We start from the raw sequence: 17,036 nt of genomic DNA, 5'->3' as shown, positions 1-17,036 counted from the left end.
CTTTTGGTTCACATATACAATATGTCTACTCTATGTTTGCATCATAAATTTGATGAGTTTTTACCTTTGGAAGACACCAGAGGATTTCAAAGTTCAGCAGCAATTTTCCAATTTTTCACAAAATTTTCAAACTCAATATTTTTCAGGGACCAGTTTTGAAGTGGATTTGAAGGGTCTTCATATTAGAAATACCCCAGAAATGACCCCATTATAAAAACTACACCCCCAAAGTATTCAATATGAAATTCAGTCAGCGTTTTAACCCTTTAGGTGTTTCACAGGAATAGCAGCAAAGTGAAGGAGAAAATTCACAATCTTCATTTTTTACACTCACATGTTCTTGTAGACCCAATTTTTGAATTTTTACAAGGGGTAAAAGGAGAAAATTTTCACTTGTATTTGTAGCCCAATTTCTCTCGAGTAAGCACATACCTCATATGTCTATGTAAAGTGTTCGGCGGGCACAGTAGAGGGCCCAGAAAGGAACGAGCGACAAGGGGATTTTGGAGAGTACGTTTTTCTGAAATGGTTTTTGGGGGGCATGTTGCATTTAGGAAGCCCTTATCGTGCCAGAACAGCAAAAAAAAACACATGGCATACCATTTTGGAAACTAGACCCCTCGGGGAATATAACATGGGATAAAGTGAGCCTTTATACCCCACAGGTGTTTCACGACTTTTGCAAATGTAAAAGAAAAATAATAATTTTTACCTAAAATGCTTGTTTTCCCCAAAATTTTTAAAAAGGGTAATAGCAGAAAATACCCCTAAAAATTTGAAGCCCAATTTCTCCAGATTCAGAAAACATGCCATATGGGGTTGAAAAATGCTCTGCTGGCGCACTACAGGTCTCAGAAGAGAAGGAGTCACATTTGGCTTTTTGGAAGCAAATTTTGCTCTGGGGGCATGCCGCTATGGTGCCAGGACAGCAAAAAAAAAAAACCACATGGCATACCATTTTGGAAACTAGACCCCTGGGGGAACGTAACAAGCGGTTAAGTGAACCTTTATACCCCACAGGTGTTTCACGACTTTTGCATATGTAAAATAAAATACAAATTTCTTACCTAAAATGCTTTTTTTCCCAAAAATAATTTTTTTTTAAAAAGGGTAAAAGCAGAAAATATGCTACAAAATTTGTAACACAATTTCTCCCGAGTACGGCGATACCCCATATGTGACCCTAAACTGTTGCCTTGAAATACGACAGGGCTCCAAAGTGAGAGCGCCATGCGCATTTGAGGCCTAAATTAGGGACTTGCATAGGGGTGGACATAGGGGTATTCTACGCCAGTGATTCCCAAACAGGGTGCCTTCAGCTGTTGCAAAACTCCCAGCATGCCTGGACAGTCAACGGCTGTCCGACAATACTGGGAGTTGTAGTTTTGCAACAGCTGGAGGCTCCGTTTTGTTAACAGTGGCCTACCAGACGTTTTTCATTTTTATTGGGGAGGGGAGGGGGGCTGTGTAGGGGTTTGTGTATATGTAGTGTTTTTTACTTTTTATTTTATTGTGTGTTAGTCTAGTGTAGTGTTTTTAGGGTACAGTCACACGGGCAGGGGTTCACAGTAGTTTCTCGCTGGCAGTTTGAGCTGCGGCAGAAAATTTGCCACAGCTCAAACTTGCAGCCAGATACTTACTGTAAACCTCCGCCCACCTAAGTGTACCCTGTACGTTCACATTGGGGGGGAGGGGGGGGGGGGACATCCAGCTGTTGCAAAACTACAACTCCCAGCATGCGCTGACAGACTGTACATGCTGAGAGTTTTAGTTTTGCAACAGCTGTAGGCACACTGGTTATGTATCACTGAGTTTGTGACCTAACTCAGTGTTTCACAACCAGTGTTCCTCCAGCTGTTGCAAAACTACAACTCCCAGCATGTACGGTGCATGGTGTACATTGACTGCTGAGAGTTGGAGTTTGCAACAGCTGGAGGCACACTGTTTGTGAAACACTGAGTTAGGTAAAAAAAAAAAACTCACAACCAGTGTGCCTTCAGCTGTTGCAAAACTACAACTCTCAGCAGTCACCGACAGCCAACAGGCATGCTGGGAGTTGTAGTTATGCAACCAGCAGATGCACCACTACTACTCCCAGCATGCACTTTAGCTGTTTCTGCAAGCTGGGAATTGTAGTTATACAACAGCTGAAGGTACACTTTTCCATAGAAAAAATGTGCCTCCAGCTGTTGCAAAACCATAAGTCCCAGCATGCCCATAAGGGAATGCTGGGAGTTGTGGTGGTCTGCCTCCTTCTGTTGCATAACTACAGCTCCCAGCATGCCCTTTGTGCATGCTGGAAGCTGTTGCTAAGCAACAGCAGGAGGCTGTCACTCACCTCCTGCTGCACAGGTCAGTCCCTCGTCGTCGCCGCCGCTCCTGGGGCCCCGATCCCAACATTGATGCCGGGGATCGGGGTCCCCAGCACCCGGGGTGCACGTCAGGCACCCGCTCACGTCCTCCGGAAGAGGGGCGGAGTGGGTTGCGGGAGTGACACCCGCAGCAGGCGCCCTGATTGGTCGGTCGGTAATCGTTCGGGGCCGTCAGAGACGATCAGCCAGTAATTCCGGGTAACCGGGTCACTTGAGACCCGATTGACCCGGAATCGCCGCAGATCGCTGGACTGAATTGTCCAGCGATCTGCGGCCATCGCCGACATGGGGGGGCATAATGACCCCCCTGGGCGATATGCCGGGATGCCTGCTGAACGATTTCAGCAGGCATCCGGCTCCGGTCCCCAACCGGCTAGCGGTGGGGACCGTAATTCCCACGGGCGTATGGATGCGCCCTCGGTCATTAAGGACTCGGAATGCAGGGTGTATCCATACGCCCTATGTCCTGAAGAGGTTGAAACACGGGGAGTGAATGCCATCTGGACCTGGTGATTTGTCTAATTAGGTTTTTTGTAGGCGGCACTGTACTTCTTCCTGGGTTAGACAGGTGACCTGTACTGGGGAATTTTCATTTTCTCACTGTATTTTACCTGGCATTTCATTTTCCTCTGTGAATACCGTGGAGAAGAATTTGTTTAACATATTTGCTTTTTCCTGATCCCCGTTTATAATTTCTTCCTCATCATTTTTTAAAGGGTCAACACTTTCATTTTTGACCTTTTTGCTGTTTATATAGTTAAAGAACATTTTGGGGTTAGTTTTACTCTCTTTGGCAATGAGTCTTTCTGTCTCTATTTTTGCGGCTTTTATCAGTTTTTTTTTTTAACATATTTTAAATTTTTCTCTATAGCTTTTTAATGCTTCTTCACTGTTGTCCGGTTTCAGTAGTTTAAATGCTTTATCTTTATCATTTATTGCCCCTAGAGATGAGCGAATCGAAGTTGACGAACCCGAATTCGTCACGAATTTCATGAAAAATTCGATTTGCAACGAGTACGAATATCGCTTCATTAAACTCCATTTTACAGCGTTCCAGGCTATTGGAGACCTAAGATGGCGGATCCACATAGGAGTACATGGGGCAGGGGATTATGGGAGGGCGGGAAACAGCGGCGGAAATTAAGGTAGGCGGGCTGACCCTGAACCACATGTGAGATGCAGCCTATCAGTGTTCACTGACCCCTGTGATGTCACAGCCCCTATTTAATCGGCGGCCATCTTGCCTCTCTTCATTTCATCTATGCAATCAGATGGAGAGGACGGGACTGTGTGTGTGTGAATAGCTCATACCACAGCGTTATACTGCAACTGCTAGTCACATCAGCATTAGGGAAAGGCAGGAGTGCAGAGTGCTGTGCTGTTACTCTGAGAAGGATCATTGATAGCTAAAACTCCTATTCACGTTATTGAGCATTGCAGCAGAAAGGGGCAGATAGCCTTTTTTTGGTGGTGCTGCACTGTTGGGTCCTGCTGATGTTCAGAAATATGTCATATTAGTGTGGACTTTAGTGCCTTTTTACAATTTTTCACCTGTTACTCTGTCTCTGTGCTAAATTCAGTGTTATACCACATGTTATACCCCTGTGGTGTATTAAAGAATTTTTTTTTTCATGAGTACAAATACGCTTATCATTGCAAAGGGCCTAAATACAAGCAAAAAGAGTACCATATACCACCTATTTTTCTGTCTCTGTGCTAAATTAAGTGTTATACCACACGATATACACCTGCCGGTGTATTAAAGAATTTTTTTTTTCATGAGTACAAATACGCTTATCATTGCAAAAGGCCTAAATTCAAGCAAATAGCGTACCATTTACCACCTTTTTTTCTGTCTCTGTGCTAAATTAAGTGTTATACCACACGTTATACACCTGCCGGTGTATTAAAGAAAGAAAAAGGTTTTCCTGCGTAAAAATACGCTTAACAGTGGCCTTATCATTCCAAAGGGCCTAAATTCAAGCAAATAGCATACCATATACCACCTTTTTTTCTGTCTCTTAGCTAAATTAAGTGTTATACCACACGTTATACACCTGCCGGTGTATTAAAGAAAAAAAAGGTTTTCCTGTGTAAAAATACGCTTTTTCAGTGGCCTTATCATTGCAAAGGGCCTACATACAAGCAAATAGCGTACCATATACCACCTTTTTTTCTGTCTCTGTGCTAAATTAAGTGTTATACCACACTTTATACACCTGCCGGTGTATTAAAGAAAAAAAAGTTTTTCCTGCGTACAAATACGCTTAACAGTGCGCTCATCATTGCAAAGGGCATACAACCAAGTAGTGTACTATTTCGTACCTGTATTTCTGTCTCGGTGCTAAATTCAGTGCTATTCCACACATTAGTATACACTGGCTGGTGTATACAACAAAAAAAGTTTTTTTCTGCGTATAAATACGCTTAACAGTGCGCTCATCATTGCAAAGGGCATACATACAACAAAGGAGTGTACTATTTAGTAACTGTTATTCTGTCTAGGGCTTTTATACTTTGAAAGGACAGCCATAAGTAATCGCCTGCTGCTGTTCTATACCCTCATAAACGCACTAAGTATGTCAGACAGGGAAGTGCCAGGACGTGCACAGAGAAGGGGCAGAGGGCTACATACGTCAGGCAGAGTTGGCAGCAGACTTGGGGCTAGTGGCAGCAGGAGTCGCAGCAATAGGCCTGAGCTCCCGTTAACACCCAGCGGTCGTGTCATCGACCCATTTCTCCTCGTCAATTGGTTTGCACACTCATCCCCATCATCACAAGCGACATCTGACAACCCCAGTCAAGAGTCGGTGGGTTCCTCAGACACAACCCTCAGTTGGCATGGCCCGGGAGCAGTCCCCATAATCCCATTGCCTTTGTCCTATGCTGTTCCCTCTCCCAAAGAAGTATCTCATACTTTGGGTTCAGCTCCACTATTTAGCGAGGACGATGTAATAGAGGACAGTCAGCATCTAATGAGCAGCCAAGAATGTGAGGAGACATGCGTCCCTTGCTCCGCAAGGCGGCCAAGTAGTGATGCGGAGAGTGACGTGGGAGGTGGTGTTTTAATTGTTCAGGGTCCTGAGGCAGACACTGTTGTGGAACACGAGGAGGACATCAGTGACGTGCACACACTTTTGATGATGATGAAGCCGATCGCAATTGGGAGACGGGTGCAGAAGCCGGGGCTTCATCATCATCAGGAGAAGAGATTTGCTCTTTGTCTATGAGGCAGCAAGGCGGTAGCACGGTTGGCAATCAGCGTGGTGGTGGCAGTAGTGGAAATTCAGGAGCCAAACGTTCCAGGGGGAGACTACCTGCTTCGCGGCAAGCTACCATTCAGGGAGGTAGTAGAACAGGGGTTCCTGGAGACAGCGCCAATAGCAGTGAAATAGTGCGAACTGCGGGTGGGAAAATCAGCTACTCTGTGGTTGTTCTTCATAAAGAATCCGGAGGACCTTAGCGTAGTCACATGCAAAATCTGTGGGCAGAAAGTGAAGCGTGGCCAGGGTCCCAATCTCGGCACCATGGCCCTGCGTCAACACATGATTCGCCACCATAAAGCAGCCTGGGATAACCGTGGCTCCGAGGTAGTGGTCCAGCCTGCCTCATCACCCAGTGGCCATCCGCTCCCTCCGTCATCCAGCCAAGGCTCCACCACCTCAGCCGAAGGGAGCATTGTGTCAAACCCTCCTTCTTGCGCTCCTGCTTCCTCCGCTCGTAGTCCGCCATTCCGCCAACAATCGATTGGTGAAGCCATGTCCAAGAGACAACAGTATGCGCCCACTCATCCAACGGCGCAGAAGTTGAATGTGCTCCTGTCCAAGTTGCTGGTGTTGCAGTCCCTCCCTTTCCAACTGGTAGACTCTGCAGCTTTCAGGGAATTGATGGCTTGTGCCGAGCCGAGGTGTAGAGTCCCAAGCCGTCATTTCTTTGCAAAGAAGTAAGTACCAGCCCTGCATAAGTTTGTACAAGAGAAGGTGGGCCAATCCTTGAGCCTGTCGGTGTGTTCAAAAGTGCACGGCAGCGCCGACGTGTGGAGCTGTAACTACGGGCAGGGACAATACATGTCTTTTACGGCCCACTGGGTAAATGTTGTTGCTGCACAGCCACAACAGCAACTTGGACAGGTCACACCGCTTCCTCCTCCGCTCCCAGGCAGTTGGTCCCTTTACAGTGTGCGCCTCCTCCTCCCCCGTGTCCTCGGCCTCCACTGCACATCCAAATCTCGGTGGCCCTTCATCGTACCACGTGTGTATGGCACAGCGGTGTCAAGCCATCCTTCACATGGTTTGCCTTGGCGAACGGAGTCACACAGGGGAGGAACTGCTGAAGTTCATTAGGGAAGAAATCCGAGTATGGCTTACTCCACGAAATCTGGAAATGGGAACCATGGTGACCGACAATGGGAAGAACATTGTGGCCGCGCTGCGACAAGGAAGTGTGAACCATTCGCCCTGCATGGCACACGTGTTGAATCTGGTTGTCAAGAAGTATATCAAGTCTTCACCCCATTTTCAAGACGTCCTGACAATGGCAAGGTAACTGTGCATGCACTTCAGCCACTCGTACACCGCCAAGCACACTTTGCTTGAGCTGCAGTGTCAGAACTGTATCCCACAACATAGTCTCATTTGTGACGTTGCCACACGTTGGAATTCCACCCCCCATATGTTGGACAGACTATACGAACAAAGAAAAGCCATCACAGATTTTTTGATGATACAAGCAGATAGGAGTACTCCCCTGTGTAACTTCAATGTGAACGAGTGGCTGCTCATACGTGACACCTGCTGTTTGCTGAGGCCCTTTGAGGAAGCCACATTTTTTGTTAGTCGCTCGAATTACGCCATGAACGACGTAATTCCACTCCTACATTTACTCAAAAAATTATTGAAAACATGGCTGGTCACGGCAATGGAGATGTTGCACCTACATCAGAAGGCTACATGAGTCCTGTGGGGGATGAACTGGAGGAGGATGATGAGGGGCAGAGCGGAGCACAGTTTATGGTGGATGAGATGGACGGTGTTTCTGGTCATTGGACAGGAGAGGAGGAGCAGGAGCAGCCAGAGGAGCTGAAGGGTTATTACGAGGGAGGCGAGACAGAGGACCCAGACACACCGTGGCAGTATGCAGTGGAGATGGAGGCAGGTTGTCCCAGCGAGTCACTGTCACAAATGGCACGATGCATTCTGAGTTGCTTGCGTAGTGACCCCAGAATTGTCAAAATTCGTCAGCGCGATGACTTCTGGATCTCCACCTTATTAGACCCTCGATACCGTCCCAGAATGGGGGCCTTTTTTACACCCACTGAGAGGGAGGACAAACTGACCTACTTCAGGGAGCTTCTACGTAGTCGGTTGGCCGATGCCTATCAGCCACATGGTCCATCCACTCGCAGGTGTGACACGGGGGGGGCTCTCTGTGCTCACCTTCCACTGCCACGGCTGCTGTGGAGGGGAGGGGTGGCAGGAGCAGTACCGGCTCAATCAGCAGCAGCCTGAGTCTACAGTCGCTGATGAGTAGCTTCCTTCAGCCGCATAGTGAAGCTACTCATTAGCAGCAGGTGGACATGGAGCAGGACCTGAATCAGCAGGTGGTGGCTTACCTCGACATGACCCTGCCAACAACCGTTGAAGATCCGCTTGACTTCTGGGCAGCCAAACTCGATTTATGGCCGCAACTAGCGGAGTTTGCCTTGGAAAAGCTGTCCTGCCTGGCCAGTAGTGTGCCATCAGAGCGGGTGTTTAGTGCGGCCGGGGCCATAGTCACCCCAAGGCGAACTCGTCTGTCCACTAAAAACTTGGAGAGACTGACGTTTGTCAAGATGAATCAGGGATGGATCAGCCAGGATTTCCAGCCACCAATGACAGATGGGTCTGAGTAGATTGACCATGCTCCTACAACAACATTTTCTCTATTGTGGTTGGTTATGAAGCCCTCTGGAGCAGACCTGGGGATTGTACGGCCCGCTTGACGCATACGGCCCTTCGATTGGCTCTGACCGGCCCACGCTGATTGGGGGACATCTATGCTACCTAATCTGGGTGACATCTATGCTGCCTTCTCTGGGGGACAAGTATGCTCCTAATCTGGGGGACATCTATGCTGCCTAATCTGGGGGACAACTATGCTCCTATTCTGGGGGACATCTATGCTGCCTAATCTGGGGGACAAGTATGCTCCTAATCTGGGGGACATCTATGCTGCCTAATCTGGGTGACATCTATGCTGCCTAATCTGGGGGACATCCTTGCTGCCTACTCTGGGGGACATCTATGCTGCCTAATCTGGGTGACATCTAAGCTGCCTACTCTGGGGGACAAGTATGCTCCTAATCTGGGGGACATCTATGCTGCCTAATCTGGGTGACATCTATGCTGCCTAATCTGGGGGACATGTATGCTCCTAATCTGGGGGACATCTATGCTGCCTAATCTGGGGGACAACTATGCTCCTATTCTGGGGGACATCTATGCTGCCTAATCTGGGGGACAAGTATGCTCCTAATCTGGGGGACATCTATTCTGCCTAATCTGGGTGACATCTATGCTGCCTAATCTGGGGGACAAGTATGCTCCTAATCTGGGGGACATCTATGCTGCCTACTCTGGGGGACATCTATGCTGCCTAATCTGGGTGACATCTATGCTGACTAATCTGGGTGACATCTATGCTGCCTAATCTGGGTGACATATATGCTCCTAATCTGGGGGACATCTATGCTGCCCACTCTGGGGGACATCTATGCTGACTAATCTGGGTGACATCTATGCTGCCTAATCTGGGTGACATCTATGCTGCCTAATCTGGGGGACAACTATGCTCCTAATCTGGGGGACATCTATGCTGCCTAATCTGGTGGACAAGTATGCTGCTAATCTCGGGAACATCTATGCTGCCTAATCTGGGTGACATCTATGCTGCCTAATCTGGGGGACAAGTATGCTCCTAATCTGGGTGACATCTATGCTGCCTAATCTGGGTGACATCTATGCTGCCTACTCTGGGGGACAAGTATGCTCCTAATCTGGGGGACATCTATGCTGCCTAATCTGGGTGACATCTATGCTCCTAATCTGGGGGACAACTATGCTTCTAATTTGGGAGACATCTATGCTGCTTAATCTGGGTGACATCTATGATGCCTAATCTGGGTGACATCTATGCTGCCTACTCTGGGGGACAAGTATGCTCCTAATCTGGGTGACATCTATGCTGCCTACTCTGGGGGACAAGTATGCTCCTAATCTGGGGGACATCTATGCTGCCTAATCTGGGTGACATCTATGCTGCCTAATCTGGGGGACATGTATGCTCCTAATCTGGGGGACATATATGCTGCCTAATCTGGGGGACAAGTATGCTCCTAATCTGGGGGACATTTATTCTGCCTAATCTGGGTGACATCTATGCTGCCTAATCTGGGTGACATCTATACTGCCTAATCTGGGGGACAAGTATGCTCCTAATCTGGGGGACATCTATGCTGCCTAATCTGGGTGACATCTATGCTGCCTAATCTGGGGGACAAGTATGCTCCTAATCTGGGGGACATCTATGCTGCCTACTCTGGGGGACATCTATGCTGCCCAATCTGGGTGACATCTATGCTGCCTAATCTGGGGGACAACTATGCTCCTAATCTGGGGGACATCTATGCTGCCTAATCTGGGGAACAAGTATGCTCCTAATCTGGGTGACATCTATGCTGCCTACTCTGGGGGACAAGTATGCTCCTAATCTGGGGGACATCTATGCTGCCTAATCTGGGTGACATCTATGATGCCTAATCTGGGTGACATCTATGCTGCCTACTCTGGGGGACAAGTATGCTCCTAATCTGGGGGACATCTATGCTGCCTAATCTGTGTGACATCTATGCTGCCTAATCTGGGTGACATCTATGCTGCCTAATCTGGGTGACATCTATGCTGCCTAATCTGGGGGACAACTATGCTCCTAATCTGGGGGACATCTATGCTGCCTAATCTGGGGGACAAGTATGCTCCTAATCTGGGGGACATCTATGCTGCCTACTCTGGGGGACATCTATGCTGCCTAATCTGGGTGACATCTATGCTGCCTAATCTGGGGGACAACTATGCTCCTAATCTGGGGGACATCTATGCTGCCTAATCTGGGGAACAAGTATGCTCCTAATCTGGGTGACATCTATGCTGCCTACTCTGGGGGACAAGTATGCTCCTAATCTAGGGGACATCTATGCTGCCTAATCTGGGTGACATCTATGCTGCCTAATCTGGGTGTCATCTACGCTGCCTACTCTGGGGGACAAGTATGATCCTAATCTGGGGGACATCTATGCTGCCTAATCTGTGTGACATCTATGCTGCCTAATCTGGGTGACATCTATGCTGCCTAATCTGGGTGACATCTATGCTGCCTAATCTGGGGGACAACTATGCTCCTAATCTGGGGGACATCTATGCTGCCTAATCTGGGGGACAACTATGTTCCTAATCTGGGGGACATCTATGCTGGCTACTCTGGGGGACAAGTATGCTCCTAATCTGGGTGACATCTATGCTGCCTAATCTCGGGGACAACTATGGTCCTAATCTGGGGGACATCTATGCTGCCTAATCTGGGGGACAACTATGCTCCTAATATGGGGAAAACTGAAGCTTCTGGCCTTGGGCCTATCATTTTTTGAAGTTTAGCAGTAGCTAAATACATGCTTAATGCAAATGTAAACATTGATCTTTAAATGTAAGGGGTTATGAAACCCACTTGGGTACTGCGAATGACTGCTCCAGACTCATTCTGTGTTTTTCACAAACTACTTGCCTCCCTGGTGCCTCAGGCCTTGGGCCTATAGTTTTTTGAAGTTTAGCAGTAGCTAAATACATGCTTAATGCAAATGTAAACATTGATCTTTAAATGTAAGGGGTTATGAAAACCTCTTGGGTACTGCAAATGCATGCTCCAGACTTATTCTGTGTCTTTCAGGAACTACTTGCCTCCCTGGTGGCTCTGGTCTTGGGCCTTACATTTTTGGATGTTTAGCAGTAGCTAAATACATGCTTAAGGCAAATTTCAACAATGATCGTTAAATTCTCGGCGCTCTGCCAGGGCCTTCTCCTACCCTGCCTGGGCCGATCCGAGGACCTCACTAACCAACTCACTAACTAATCCAATCGCTTATAGCGACGGGCGGTGTGTACAAAGGGCAGGGACTTAATAAACACCAGCTTATGACCCTCACTTACTGGTAATTCCTCGTTTTAAGATTAAATAATTGCAATCACAGATCCCTATCACGAACTGGTTTCAGCGTGCAACACGCACCTGTATACCTGTCCTTGAAAGATGGAGACACGCTAATCCGTTCAGTGGAGCGCTAGTGCGGCCCAGGACATCTGAGGCCATAACACACCTGTTATTGCTCGATCTCGCAATTGATCGGGCAAGGAAAGGGGTTATTAAAGCCTCTTGGGTACTGCTGAGGCCTACTCCTGACTGCTCCTGGTGCAATGTATGGGGTAATTAAACACTCTTGGGTAGTGTTATTGTTAAATTTACTGGTAATTTTATAAGTAATAAAATTGAATTTTGCAGAATGCTAACCGTTATACAACGGAACACTTGCTGCGTGTGATTTTGTAATGAAAAAAAAATAATAATAGACGGAGAGGGATTAACTCTGCTTAATCATTTTTGGCGATTAGAATCCTTTTGCCGTTTGATTTTTTGGAGACAGATGCACTTACACACATGTAATAATTTTTTTAACAAAATTTCAAACATTGTGTGGTTTATTATTTTTGAGAAGAATGTCTTTTGGTGGTCCACCATCCTGCATTATAGAGTCTTCTGAACTGCTGTATATGCGCTTGTTCTTAAAAAAAAAGGTATTTTGTCAGACAATTTCAATAAAATTATGCGTTTTTTTGGGGTGGATTGTGAAGCCCGGGTGACGGGTGTGTAGTGTGTACTCGTGCATCAGTCAACTCCAGTCTGTGTCCGTTAGGCAATATATGGGTTACTGATGCAGCAGAGGTGGGGCCTTGGTCTGGAATTTCAATTATTTAAAAAAATTTAACATATTGTGTGGTTATTATATTATAGAAGAATGTCTTTGGGTGGTCCACCGTCCTGCATTTTAGAGTCTTCTGAACTGCTGTATATGTGCTTGTTTTAACAAAAAGGTACTTTGTCAGACAGTTTAAAAAAAAATTGCGTTTTTTTTGGGGTGGATTGTGAAGCCCTGGTGTGTACTCGTGCATCAGCCAACTCCAGGCTGTGTCTTTCAGGCAATCTATGGGTTAACTGATGCAGCTGAGGTGGGGCCAGGGTCTAGGAATTTCAATTTAAAAAAAAATTCAACAATTGTGTGGTTCAATATTTTTGAGAAGAAAGTCTTTGGGTCGTCCACCATCCTGCCTTATAGAGTCTCCTGAAATGTTGGATATGCGCTTTGTGCTTACACAAAGTTGTAAATTAAAAAAAAAAATGTATACAATTTTGTTGATTTTGGGGCGGACTGTGCAGCCCTGTGTGTACTGGTGCATCAGCCAACTCCAGACTGTGTCCTTCAGGCAATAAATGGGTTCCTGATGCCGCAGAGGTGGGGCCTGGATCTGGGAATTTAAAATTTTTGGATTGCGGGTGCTACAAAAAAAGATGGACACACACTAATCCGTTCGGTGGAGCGCGCCTGCGGCCCTGGACATCTGAGGGCATAACACACCTGTTATTGCTCGATCTCAGGAGAAGGGGGGTTCATCATCGGGAGAAGAGAGTTGCAGGTTGCCCTTGAGTCAGCAAGGCGGTGGCACGGTTGGCAGTCAGCGTGGTGCGGCAGTAGTGGAAATTCTGGAGCCAAACGTGCCCGGGGGAGACCACCTGCTTCGCAGCAGCTTACCTTTTCGGGAGTTAGCGGGTTACCAGCATCGGTCGATGAAAGATAGAGACACGCTAATCCGTTCAGTGGAGTGCGCCTGCGGCCCCGGAAAACCGAGGGCATAACACACCTGGTATTGCTCGATCTCGCAATTGATCGTGCAAAGGTAGGGGGTTATTAAAGCCTTTTGGGTACTGCTGAGGCCTACTCTTCACTGCTCCTGGTGCAATGTATGGGGTAATTAAACACTCTTGGGTAGTGTTTTTTTTTTTTATTTACTGATAATTTTATCAGTAATAAAATTGAATTTTCCAGAATGCTAATCGTTACACAACGGAACACTTGTTGCGTGTGATTTTTTAATAAAAATTAAAAAAAATTAAAAAAAATTTAAAAAAATACGGACAGGGATTAACTCTGCTTCATCATTTTGGGTGAAAAAAGTCCTTTGGTGATCTGATCTTTTGGAGACAGATGCGCTTACACATATATTGAATTAGTTTTTGTAAAAAAATTTCAAACATTGTGTGGTTTATTATTTTTGAGAAGAATGTCTTTGGGTGGTCCACCGTCCTGCATTATAGAGTCTTGTGAACTGTTGGATATGTGCTTGTTCTTACACAAAGGTATTTCTTGAAAACATTTCTAAAATTTTGTTGTTTTTTGGAGTGGATTGTGAAAAGCCCGGATGTGTACTGGTGCATCAGCCAACTCCAGGCTGTGTCCTTCAGGCAATATATGGGTTCCTGATGCCGCGGAGGTGGGGCCTGGGTCTGGAACATTCTAATTTTTGGATAGCGGGTGCTACCTATATGAAATCTTTGTCAAAAATTTCACATATTGTGTTGTTTTTTTGGGGGGGGGTTGTGAAGCCCTGGTGTGTACTCTTGCATCAGCCAACTCCAGGCTGTGTCATGCAGGCAATATATGGGTTACTGATGCAGCAGAGGTGGGGCCTCGTTCTGGAAATTAAAAATTTTTGGATAGCGGGTGCTACCAATGAGAAATCTTTGACAAAAATTTCTCATTGTGTTGATTTTGGAGGGGGGATTGTGAAGCCCTGGTGTGTACTGGTGCATCAGCCAACTCCAGGCTGTGTCCTTCAGGCAATATATGGGTTACTGATGCCGCAGAGGTGGGGCCTGGGTCTGTTAATTTAAAATTTTTGGATAACGGGTGCTACCAATGAGAAATCTTTGTCAAAAATGTCATATATTGTGTTGTTTTTGGGGGGGAATTGTGAAGCCCTGGTGTGTAGTGTACTAGTGAATCAGCCAACTTCACGCTGTGCCATTCAGCCACTAAATGGTCTCCTCTTGCTGCCAACATGTCCACGGTATATCATTCAGTCACTATATGGTCTCCTGACACTGATGCCACCACCAGGCTCTGTCATTGTGTTGCTGTGCGGCAGTGATTCTAAGAGCGATGCCGGTAATCTGCATGCTATTCTGAATAACAGTATTATTTCACTACCCCAGCACACTCCATATGCGTTTTAGGACACAGCAAAGTGTTCTATACTCCTATAGAGGCTTTATGTAGGCTAGAAATAGCCTTTTTTAATATCGATTTGACGTGAATAAATTTGGATCGAAACAAACTTTTCTGGAAAATTCGGCGAATCGGCTGAATCGAATTTTTGAAAAGTTCGCTCATCTCTAATTGTGAGGCCCTATGGTCTCCTCACACTGCCGCCAACTCCGAGAAAAGGAAGAAAGCCTGGAATATGGAAAATCCTACTTTATTGAAGATAAAAGCAGGTACAAAACACAGAGGTAGAAATTAACTGGACATCTGGATGCATTTCGGGTGGATATACCACCCTTTCTCCCAGATAGTCCCATACCCAGAATGGCTTCCATAAATAGGGCAAATCCACAGGGTGGGAATTTCCTTTCTGGAAATGAGCTAATCGAAGCAGACGAACCCGAAATTCTTAACGAATTTCATGATTTATTCAATTCACAACTAATGCGAATATTTCCGTGATTCTATCGCGTGAATCGCTTCATTAAACTCAATTTAACAACATTCCAGGCTGTACATGGGGCAGGGGATGCTGGGAAGGCAGGAAGGGAGGAAGGCGTGATGACCCTGAATCACATGCGGGATTCAGCCTATCAGCATTTATTTACCCCTGTGATATCACAGCCCTATATTATCTGCAGCCATTTTTGGCTGTTCATTTCATGCCATACACTTTAGAGGGATAGGAGGGACTGCGTGTCTCTGTGTGTTACACAGAAACGCTGAATTGATTATAACGCAGCGTTCCACTGCCAACTGCTAGTCACATCAGGGTTGTGGACAGAGAGCAGTGCAGTGCTTTGCTTGTTCTCACTGAGAAGCATTTTTATGCCAGCCATTAACCTCCCAGTCACGTTATTCAGCATTTTATCAGAGAGGGGCAGATAGCTTTTCGTTGCCTCATACATATCAACATGCTGCCTTAATTTCATGAACCTTATCTCAGGGGGCAGGAATTATTTTACAGCGCAATTCTTGAAATCATCTTCTGCTTCTACTAGTTCACACCATTCTTAATACTCTGTGACAGAGTGCAATTTTGGGTTTAATACACATTTTTCTTTTTTTGTGGTGCTGCACTGTTGTGTCCTGCTGCTGTGCAAAAATATGTTTTTTCAGCGGACTGTAGTGCATTTTTCTGCATCATATGTGCCTACCACATACCTACATCAAAGCAGTCTACTATTTTGTACCTGTTAATCTTTCAAGGGCCTAAATACTGTGAAAGTCCAAGCAAAAGTACTCACCGGCAGAGTTTTTTTGGCATATTGTAAAGCATTTTTCTTCCCTCATCAGTGCATTCCACATACATACATCTAAGTAGTGTACCATTTTGTAACTGTTAATCTGTCAAGGGCCTACATACTGTGAAAGGACAGCCAAAAGTAATCAACGGTTAGTGTTTTTACAACATTTTTAGGCTCATTGTAGAGCATTTTTCTGCCCTCATAAGTGCATACCACATAATTACATCAAAGCAGTCTATTATTTTGTACCTGTAAATCTGTAACAAGCCTACAATCCACTGTGTTCACCGAGGAAAATGAAATGCCAGGTGAAATACAGCGAGATAAGGTAAAATGCCCTGTACAGGTCACCTGTCTAACCCAGGAAGAAGTACAGTGCCGCCTAAAAAAAATCAAAATAGACAAATCACCAGGTCCAGATGGCATTCACCCCCGTGTTCTAAAGGAATTAAGTAATGTGATAGACAGACCCCTATTTTTAATATTCAGGGATTCTATAGTAACAGGGACTGTTCTCCAGGACTGGCGCATGGCAAATGTGGTACCAATATTTAAAAAGGGATCAAAAGGTGACCCTGGGAATTATAGACCTGTTAGTTTGACCTCTGTTGTATGTAATTTTTTGAGGGTTTTCTAAGGGATGCAATTCTGGAGTATCTTAATAAAAATAAATGCCCCCATATGACCCCATATCAGCAAGGCTTTATGAGGGACCGGTCCTGTCAGACTAACCTGATCAGCTTTTATGAGGAGGTGAGCTCCAGACTGTACCAGGGTGAATCACTGGATGTCGTATATCTGGATTTTTCCAAAGCATTTGATACAGTTCCACATAAAAGATTGGTGCATAAAATGAGAAGGATGAGGCTGGGGGAGCATGTGTGTAAGTGGGTAAGTAACTGGCTCAGTGATAGGAAACAGAGGGTGGTTATCAATGGTACGTATTCTGATTGGGTGACTGTTACTAGTGGGGTACCACAGGGGTCCGTTTTGGGTCCTGTTTTATTTAATATATTC

This window comes from Hyla sarda, chromosome 6, assembly GCF_029499605.1.
Source record: "Hyla sarda isolate aHylSar1 chromosome 6, aHylSar1.hap1, whole genome shotgun sequence".
Lineage (NCBI taxonomy): Eukaryota > Metazoa > Chordata > Amphibia > Anura > Hylidae > Hyla > Hyla sarda.
Note: the sequence above shows the minus strand (reverse complement) of the source record.